General features: G+C 32.7%; 1 long non-coding RNA gene across 2 annotated transcripts; it reads right to left on the bottom strand.

Moving 5' to 3' along the window:
* Positions 1-263: 263 nt before the first annotated feature.
* LOC141615125 (uncharacterized) lies at positions 264-2,122 on the bottom strand. Of its 2 annotated transcripts, none has more exons than XR_012529640.1 (3): positions 1,995-2,122; positions 887-992; positions 264-517 (listed from the first exon to the last, which is right to left on the bottom strand). It is a non-coding gene; the product is annotated as an uncharacterized LOC141615125 (long non-coding RNA). The 2 variants fall into 2 exon arrangements; XR_012529641.1 differs by lacking the exon at positions 264-517 and adding an exon at positions 648-698.
* Positions 2,123-8,440: the final 6,318 nt, after the last annotated feature.

Below are 8,440 nucleotides of genomic sequence, written 5' to 3'. Positions count from 1 at the left end.
GGCATTTGATTAAATGCCACTAGATCCAATGTCGCTAAAAGTCTTTGGTGGCATTTACTTATATGCTGGTAAATGGGTACATAAACGCCGCCTAAGCCCTTTCTACGAATTTCGATAACCACCCTTTTCCCCCTTTTATTACATTGATAAGCGTGAGACTTTTTTTAAGCTTTGGTATTTTTTGTATTAAATAAAACGTAACTAAAAAAAAGGATAAGACATATAAAATAATATTCAATTAATCCAATGGAGCATATATAATATTGAATATAAAATTTGTCGTTACAAAAAATATCAGCTTCACTCGATTCATCCAAAAGATAACATAAACCTAAATTAGTATCATCCAAAAGTAAAAAAAAAATGCTACAGTTTATAGCTATTGGAGCATTTACAAAAGCTTCGATTTAACGGCCTTGATCTCGCACCACACGCAGCAAGCCATTGCTTCAAAATTTGAATATAACAAAGTTTTTTCAAAACCGAAATGCCATACATCTTTCTGCTATAATCCGACCTGGACAAAGGAAACCAACCAAATCTTATTTCATGCATTACTTATAAAATTTACATGAGAATAAATATCAACCCAATAAAGTATACGATTCAGTGTGGGAGGTAGTTGTTGTGGGACTTTCCACCTGCACGGTACACTTAAGCACCAGCTAAACCACAACTTCCTTGACTTCCTCGACTTCCTGAATTCATTCGAAATACGCTTTTATGCACTTAAGTTTCAAAGCCATCTCTATACTATCTGTCCACTTTCACATCAGAATTCATGAAAAATGGAGTTCTTGGTACTGGGAGTTCACACAATTAGATCATAATACTTATCTAAACAAAGATACTCTTAGTTAAGTTACAAGTTGAACAAGGTTCTTACCACCGCTTGCTTTGATTTTTTTGTCAAATCGAGCAGGTTTAGTCTTTCGGTCCTTATGAGTCTCCAAGAACACACAAGCTCGGGATGGTGGTACTCCATCAACAATCTGGTAAAAAAGAAATTCATTTGACAAATAACCAATATTATAAATGTATAGCTTTAAGCTAATAAACTATGACCATTGGAAGAAATCACAAACATGTTCTTCAATCACGCACGCAAAACTTTTGGATTCAGCTGCTTCCTTATGGTACTTGCTAGTAAGGTTCACATATCAATACTAAATAATTATCATTACACACTCAGAAGAAGCATAACAATACTAGTTAATAACAAGGCTTAGTGACTTAGTTATCCGTATAGTGTAGAAGTAGCTATATGGGAAATTTGCTAACGATCCCCATTTTCTACAATTGAACACTATTTATCCCTTCCCTTGCGAAATTGCTATCAAACCAAAATCTAATCTAGCCAATACCAACGCACATGTATCCTCAAGCATCATAATTAAATTATCCATCATAATTAAATTAGATAATTGATAAAGAAACATAGCATTAAAGAATAGAATGTTGATTCTTTTCGGATATTTCTTTCCTCATAAATGTTTATACATGATGAAGCAAATCACGATGCCAACCTCCACCAAACACAAATTATACCGTAAGACGGTCTTAAATCATGAGACGGTCTATTTTTATAAGAAAATTGTTCAAATAATGCTAATAAATGGTTTGTCTTTTAACATAATGAGACCGTAAGACGGGCTCACTACTACCACCATAAGGCCTATGACAAAGCTTCCTAAATATTATCCACAAAACTGCATCAATACAGTAGGCATTCACTAAAAACCCAACACGAAACTAGCATGAGCACAAGAACAAATCATCTTACTCTTATGGGAAAAGGCGAATAAACAAGCATCCTAACATATACGAGTACATCCAACAGTCACAAAGAAAATAACACACTCAGACCAAAGTCTGCCGTCAACAAAACACACAAATCACATTTAATCAAAGCAAAGTCTCAGACTCTAATCAAAATCAAAAAACCCTATGTGGGTAGCAGATCTTTAATTTTGATTAAATATAAACAAACATACCTTTAATTGTGACTTAAGGTTATGTATTTCCTTTGCTCTCTCACCGATGGAATGAGTCAATTAGCGTTTTTGGTTTTTACAAGGGAAGAGAGAAGAATATAAGGTTAGGAAATTAGGTTTAGGAGAAAGAAAAAAATTATTTATGAGTATTTTTTTTAAAGAGGTGTTTCGAGAACTGGGCGCCAGAGAGTGAATTTGTGCGCGGGAATTGCCGAAAATAATATCAGGCGGCATTTATATCAAATGTCAGGGTAAATGCCACTATAGGTATAATTAAGGTGGCATTTCTACTTTATGCCGTAAGATAAATGCCATCTAATAATAAACTTGTTGTAGTGTCTTTAATATGTGCAACCTCTTGACATATAACAGAGTGTTCAGTCCAACACTGAAATCGCTTATCGGATTCTCCTCGAGAATACACGACGATTCTTTTATGGCTTGCCAATGAATAATCATGCTCTTATACATATGATTTATTATTGGACATGTGCATGATTATTCTAATGGCGGAAACATTAGTAACTAATAATCATGAGATCAACCATTCTTGGGTTCAATGAATGACCATGACTGCTAATGGCAATTCCATTTTCATTGACATGAATAACCTATGATCCTCGTTGATTCGATGTGTATATCTCAATACTTATCCAACATCTCATGATGTAATTGGATTCGTCATAGCCCATTTTCATCCAGAATTGAAAACTCAAATACTTCTTTGTGAAGGAAAGTATTAGCTCGTCATTCTCAATGAGTTAGTGAGTTATAAATTCTACAAGATGATAGCTCCCACTAAATTCCATGTCTTCACACGATAATTTCCAACTCCCACTTAATTCCACATGATTCGCAATTGACTACTCAATTGAGACATTTCAAGAATTGAAATATATTTTCTTTTGCTAAGTTATCAAGATAAAACCATATATGTTCCCATCACATCCTTTCAAAATACCTATTTTGAAAAGGTTTCAATCTTCAACCTTATGGAAAGAGATTTTAATCTCTAACTCATTCATCTTATAATGATGCGCGGCAATGTCATTAGATTCAATGTGAATTATATCTAATACACGTCCTTCAAAATACCCTTTTCGGAAGGAGGTTTAAACATTTCATTTTCATAATGAGGTTAAGTAATGACATTAGCGTGGTTAATACTTAGCTTAGCTCTTGTGGATATCGGCATATCAACATTTGAAACTTTTAGTCATGTTACACATTTATTTTCTAGTGTGTAACTTTGATTCATTTAGGCTCTTAAGTAAATATCAATATTGAAACTATTGGTCAAAGATATCATAAATTAGTCAATTAAGACTTTACATTAGTCATTCTTCTTCCAAAACTTTCTTTTGGTATCCTCGTGTAGTTATCTTGAGAACATATTCTTTTGATTACTTCACTTGGTCTCTCTTGTCATGTAGATCTATTCGAGACCATAGATCTCATCTATTCGTGTATACTATATTAATAGATATACCTCTATTCAAATCATTCTTCCTTGCGTAGATCTCATTTACACAATTTTATCTTGGTGTTCTTTGTGTCTTCATTTTTATCCCACTCTATCTTTAGAATAAATACACTAGAGATTCAAAGATAGCTTATGAGACACAAATAATGATTTTTGAAGTATAAGGAGAACTATCTCATAGTTTGACTAATTGTTTTAGATTTTGTAAGTGTACTTGGTGATTGACATTCCTTTAAGAGAGTTTATTAACTCAATATCACTTTATAAATGATCATACACAAGCCTTAAGCTTGTGGACATATAATGAATCCCATCATTATAGTTGTCTATTAGATCACTTTAAGTGAATAATCATATGTTTCTATGAGCAAGCATGTAAAGACGAATTTTAGAACAAGGATAAAAATGATAAAACGGGTGACTTGGGTTGCTAACCAAGCCACCATAATCCAAAATACAACCAATATCCAAAATACATTTCCATGTCGAACACGGAAATCAATAGGTTCTAAAATCCGAAACATAAATAAAATAAGACAATAAAAAGCGAAGCTTCATGGAAGCTATTCCTAGCTTCTCGATGGTTTCTCAAGCTTGCTTTTCTTTTCCCCTGTCCTTGCTTGGTGGAGGCCCTATTTACAATAAAAAGGGGATACATTATCACAACTTTGTATCACAATACCATAGTTGAATTAGAAACATAAAAGAAAGGATAGTCATTTACCTACTGGAGTGATCTTTCCAGCCTTAATATCACCAAGGTATTTGGAACAATTTCTTTTCCAATGTCCAACACCATTACAATAATGGCATTTATCAAGAGGACCCTTCTTGATTTTGGAAGTGCTAGCTTCATAAGTCTTAGCTTTGGTGAAAGTGGGAGCTTGCTTCTTACCCTTCTTCCCATTTTTTTGAACTTCCCTTTACTTTTGGTGCTAATGTTAAGCACATCCTTAGGTGGGTTCACATTTAACCCCATGTCTCTTTCGGCTTGCACAAGTAACTTGTGCAATTCTTCAAGAGACACATCCTTGTCTTGCATGTTAAAATTCACCCGGAATTGAACATATGCCTTGACTTTGGATAAGGAGTGTAGAATCCTATCTACAATGAGTTCTTTGGGGATTTCAACTTTTTGAATCTTCAAAGTCTCGACTAGCTCCATTAATTTGAGCACATGAGGGCTAACCTTTTGGCCCTCTTTGAAGTCGAGATCAAAGAATGCCGCGGCCGCCTCATATTGGACGATCCGCGGAGTTTGTGAAAACATTGTCACAAGCTTGGAGTAGATTTCATTAGCGGCACCCATTTTAAAGGCTCTCCTTTTGAGATCCGCCTCCATCGCAAAGATCAACACATTTTTCATTGCGGCGGACTCCTTATGGTAAGCCTCATATGCTTCCCTAGTGGCGGCGGTCGACCTAGTGTTAGGTTCGGGTGGAGAGGCCTCGGTAAGGTAACGAAGCTTGTCGTCACCTTGGGCGGCTAGTTTGAGTTGGGCATCCCAATCGGCGAAATTTGACCCATTCTTTTCAAGTTTACAACGATCCGTGAAGGATCGGAGCCATGAAGTATTAGTGAGAGGCGTGGCGTTGGTGTTTGGATTTGCCATTTGTTATGAGAAATAAAAGCGGTCTACAAAACAAAATAGAAGGAATAAAACATATGTCGTTTTCAATATAATAATACTCGTAAAATAAATTTAAACAAGTTTTATTGCATTTATCTAGTGACCTCTACCCAACTTGATAAATGATTCCAAGACCCAAATTCTTATTAACTTAGGGCACGGTGTGCCGAAATACACTTTATTAACATAACTCGGTGGATTAACCTTTTAATCGATTCTACTTTTAGAACTCTTGGTTGATAAAATTACATTAATATTTATCTCTAGCCCGAAACACATCCGGAAATCGTCGTGAATACTTTCGTTGAGTACAACCCAAATTTCGAATAAATGTGTCCATAATCCAAACTCATATCAACTAGGGCACGGTGTGCCGAAATACCCTTCATTAACATAAATTCGGTGGATAGACATTTATCACCCACTTCCCCTACGTAACAAGGTTTGTACCCGGGTAGGGCCGAGTGCACTCCCTCGCGAAATAGATTTTCATGGTTTCGACTATTTGGTAAGGCTATGTCTCAATTGATTGTTTTAGCGAGAGGTCATGTCAATTTATTATCTATCACGTTTTAAGTGAACTAAAGCGGTGAACTACGATAATTCTAATTGACACGGTCGATAAACTCGATTAAAAGATAATGCATGTTTTAGTTATGGCGATTTAGCGATGCATGTAACATATAAATAAAATGCAAAACATAAAATAAATCCTTGTATGGCCTTCCTAAAATAGAAAATCTAATTAACTATTACATATTCGGAAACCAACTTCATTGGTCCCTTGAACTTCGGTTATGGCACGCATCTCGAGGTAACACCGTCTTTAAGTATCTCCTTCTTGAATGACACCGTCTTCAAGGAACTCCGGAATAATAAATTACATAACAAATTACATAATTTCCTATTATACATATGTAATTAAAATAAAATAAATCTATTAAATTACAAAACGGTGATACGAGATCACAATAAATTACAACCGAATCGATATTCCCATACATTTCGGGTAATACCAATTAAAACTAAGGCCATACTAAGTAAAAAATTACATAATTCAAAAAAAAAATTATATAAAATAAAATTATGACAATCATAAATAAAATACAGCATTATAATATGTATGAACATGCCCAATTTTATGCTAAATCGCCTTTAAGGAGCCAATATCGTATATTTAACGGTTTTTACGGATTTGCGTGATTCAACCTTTTAAAATCACAATAAATTACATAAATTCATATTTATGCACAATTTAATTACCCTAACCTCTTAGGACTCAAAATTAGTTTCCACTAACTATTTGACTATAATTAACTCATATTTCTTAAAATTGTTCATTAATGGACCTAAAATTATAATAAAAATGCCATAAACTTCAAATAAATCACAAAAATTTCAAATAAATTCAAAATTTGAAATTTAAACTCATGAACATTCTGGAAAAATACCATGACACTCATAATGTTCAAAAACTTAGGTTAAAATTTCGAAATATATCCGGAAAAACAATGTTGCGGTTTATAGGATTTAACAAATATAATCATAAAAACATGAGAAAAATTATATTCATCAAATTTTCAATTTTAGATCTGAAATAGGTAATAAAATGCAACATGTGACGTTTTTCCTTAGTCATGGAGTATGTTTTAGCAATTATTCACTAATTAAGTCACTATTTATGCTATTTTTCATCAAAAATTCATAAATCATGCATAAAGACTTCAATATAGCCTATTATTTTACACACATCTTGTAAAATTGCATGTGACAACATACTAAATTTATATGGCCAGATTCGAAATTTATCTCATATTAACCTATTTTTCATATAAATTCAATTTTAATCATGAAAAATCCATATTTCGAGCATAAGAACTCCAAAAATTATGAAAATTTACAGGTCATCTAAAAATAATATATGTGAAAACATATCCAAAAAACACTGTAAAATTCGAAGTTTAGCTAATTTTAGTCCGAAAATGACATTTTAATCATAAAATCACATTTTTAATGCCATTATTATATAACATGAACAATAAAAAATCCATAAATTAACCAAAATATCCTAAATACATTTTAGGATCAGAAACTTTAACATGCATAATTTATTTCGTGATATTTCATAATAACACAAATTTACAAGTTTTATATGTTAATCGTATAACTCGGAAAAATTATAACCGATTTTCATGCAAACAACCAAGGCTCTGATACCGCTTGTTAGAAATCTATATCTCTTTACTCAACATATTCATATATGTATTGATTTTAATTTAGTCATAAAATTAAAAGATGATCTTATGCATGCAAACTATAAGTAAAATAAGGAAGAAATCTTCATTCTTACATTGATATTTCGGATCAAAGGGCACAAGAGAGTTCTCCTACTCTCTTGTTCTTGAGCTCTCCTTAATTAGATGAACAAGGATTCAAGTAGAGAATCCCTCCCAAGGTTTTATACCCAAGATAACAACTTAATAAAATTAATATTATCATTACTAGAACAATATTAATTTTGTATAAAAATGACCCAAAATATTATTTGGTCTCTCAATTATTTCGGTTAAATGAGAGGGAAGAGAAGGAAGATTTTATCTCTCTAAAATTCTAATTTTTAGATGATATGAATGAATAATAAACTAGCTTCTTTTAGCAATGTATAATATGTAAAAATAAGGAGAAAAACCATTGTGTTCTCCTCTTTGAAAAACCGGGTGGCATGGGGAGGAAGAGACCAATGCATGCACAAGGTGGTCTTCACAAGATTAAGTAGGGTTGCATGGCTAGGTTTAGAAGGAAATGATTATGTTTACCACTAACATAATCAACACAATATATTTCTAATACTCCCCTTAATTTCGGTACATATAGATAAAATGGACTCCATTTTATTTTTGTCAATTTGTCAATTTGTCACATGTCACATGTCACATAAAATTGTTATGTATTTTTAACATATTAAAAATCAACGCATTAATAAAAATACGTCATATACAAAATCCACTTAGTAATTCATAATTACTTGTACCAAAATATTTTACCAAATATAAATCACAACATCTTGTATTTATAATAATTTATTCATTCAAATGCAATTGTTTCCTTAAACAATAATTTCATCTAAGTAATAAAACAATTCGATTACTTAGACCGTATCTTATTTAATCAAATTACAATGGGACACGTAAATATTACTTCCAAAATCGTCCGTCAATTTTAAGTAATTTAATTGGCCCGTATCGTCATACGATCAATTAAATGATCAATTAAGAATGTTACCCTTTAGGTATGACCTAAGGGGATCAACTGGTCACCACCGTCTCACGACAG

The sequence above is a fragment of the Silene latifolia genome, chromosome 11 (assembly GCF_048544455.1).
Source record: "Silene latifolia isolate original U9 population chromosome 11, ASM4854445v1, whole genome shotgun sequence".
NCBI lineage: Eukaryota > Viridiplantae > Streptophyta > Magnoliopsida > Caryophyllales > Caryophyllaceae > Silene > Silene latifolia.
The sequence above is the reverse complement of the archived record's forward strand: the minus strand, read 5'-3'. Positions and strand labels throughout refer to the sequence as shown.